The sequence below is a fragment of the Theropithecus gelada genome, chromosome 3 (assembly GCF_003255815.1).
Source record: "Theropithecus gelada isolate Dixy chromosome 3, Tgel_1.0, whole genome shotgun sequence".
Taxonomy (NCBI): Eukaryota; Metazoa; Chordata; class Mammalia; order Primates; family Cercopithecidae; genus Theropithecus; species Theropithecus gelada.
Genome location: NC_037670.1, coordinates 114,228,700 through 114,231,291, shown reverse-complemented (window position 1 = coordinate 114,231,291; position 2,592 = coordinate 114,228,700).

Sequence of the window (2,592 nt, the reverse complement as noted above, 5' to 3'; positions counted from 1 at the left end):
TCCTGTAAATGAATGTTCATAACAGCATTATTCATAATATCATCAAAGTGGAAAAACCCAAATATTCATCACTTAATGAATGGATAAACAATGTGGTACATCTGCAGAGTGGAATATCATTTGGTCATAAATAGGCATGAAGTAATGATTCCATACTAAAATATGGTGGAACCTTGAAAACATCATGCTAAATGTAAATTTCATTTATATGAAACTTCAGAATTGTCAAATCTACAGTGGCAACAAAGATTAATGGTTGCTAGAGGCTGGAGTGGGAGGGGAATGGGAAATGACTACTAATGGATATGGAGTTTCCTTTTGGGGTAACAAACATATTCTGTAATTAGATAATGGTGATGGTTGTACAACTTTGTGAATATACTAAAAGCCACTGAATTGTACACATCAAAAATAAAATATAAACAAAAAATCTAAAACATTATGTAAGTAAAAATAAGCTTTAACATAAACAGCAAACTATCAGTTAGGATCCAAGAAGATCAAATTAGAACCGGTGAAAAAGTGTTTGAGTTTGTCATGTACTTTTGTGGACCTCACAAAAACTCTGGAAGAGGTCGTTTTTTCCCAAGATGATGGTAAGGAGAACAGTCTGTGCAAAACAATGTACCCCAGTGGCTCCCGGGGTTCAACTATGTCAATTGAAAGCACCCTCCCTTGCTTCAAGCATTAGGCATCAGTGGACTTCTCTCCTACACATGGCCCTTAGGAATATCAATTTTGCCTTTCAGTTCAGAATCCTACTAATTCAGGAGACCATTCTCTTATTGTCAGGAGAATCATGTTTCTTAAAGTGTAAAATCTTATTATATCACAGATTTCAGTGAGAATCTGAATATTAAAGAGAAATAAATGGATTTCTAGAAGAACAAAATAGTGATCATTTCTTTAATTACATTTTTGACTATGAAAACATTTTAACTCTCTCTTTTTAACAGAACCACCTGACAATATATTGATGGTGAATGAGTCACCACAACCAAATTATTCAGCTATTCCTAATTAATTTTTCATACACCCACATTTGAATCTATAGAATTTTTCTATAAAAGGCGGAAGAAGTAGTACAGGGGAAAGAATCTCTCTGACTCCTGTTCTTCAGCTCTTCAGCTCCCCACACTGGAGGCATAAAGTATTTTTAGATAAGCAAAATTATTTTCAACTGTAGTCTAGGGTTTGGAAACCTAAATATACAGAATATCTGCGAAAAAAAAAATCTTATGAGGTGACTAATAGGAAAAAGTAATGTGTGCACATGTGTTTACATTTACCTTAAATGTATATGATTTGGCCAGCTAGTAGAGCCACTAAGAAGCTGTTAACAGTCTCCCAGGCAGCCAAGTGAATCACGATGCTGGCAAAACAACCCAGATCCTACAATCTCGTAAATTGCTCTTGGCTGGGAAGCTACATGCATAGAGATATTCGACTTCATCTTCAAGAGCATTTAATTCAAGATACTTAATTAAATTTCAAAATCATTCCTTTGCTAGTTTTATAGATCAATAAAAGTTCTTTCATGTGAAAATTGGCTAGCTATAAAGACAGAGGAGGATTCCTGAATCATGGTTATACTTTGACCTAGATTGTACTTTGAGACTGAGCAGAAGATTCAAATACTTATTTATAAACACCCTCTAGAAATCACTGATGGTGACTGGTAGAAATATTAGGTCTTGGGTCTGCTGCAAAATTGAAATACAGAAAATATTTAAGCTGCTGTAATTAGTTAAACCCAAGGAGAATTATCTATTCAAAACATTCTTAATGTTATAGTTTGAAAACATTTAGAACTATCCCACTCAGAGTTTCAGAAGCTGAGCTTTCCCAATTTCTACATTAAAAATTCTCATATGACTAGGTAAATTATACAAGTTTCTATCCCATTTTAAATGAGAATGTCATTTCCAGTGGTAGCATGCATATGAAAATTAATTTGGCAAAAATTAAATTACTCAGAAGTCACTGTATGGCAACTCTCTAATAAGATGACAATATAATCACTATATTTCTCTAGAAGATGAAGAAATTGTGCATCACATTCAGTGATGTCCTTCATCCCAGTGTGAGTATCCATAAATTCATGAAATTTGACATATTTTGTTTTTGAAACAAAAGCTAATAATTACTACAGAAGAATATTATTTGAATTATTAGGATTTCAGTTAGACAATAACATCAAATCAGCAGTCTAGAGAAGAAATCAAAGAAATCCTGAAAGTATCCAGGTCAAAGGACCTTAGCAAATATTTCATTTCACATATAAGGAATTGAAGTCAAGGAAGTTGAATGATTTTCTCAAGGTCAACAAGCTGCTTCATGACTAAACCAGATTATTTAAATAAATAAATCAACCGAAGTGAGCAAAGCAACTCTATAAACCCCAGGTTTTTAGGGTGTGGTAGATACACATTAACTGTGATTATTTTGATTCTATTTTGTCATCAAGTTTCTTTTTCCATTCTTAATGAAAACATACATTTTAAAAATACACTTCAGTACAGTACAAATGACATTCAATGTCAGAGTAAAATTATTCCATTGCCCTTTTAGGCTTGGCTCAGTTTTTAATAT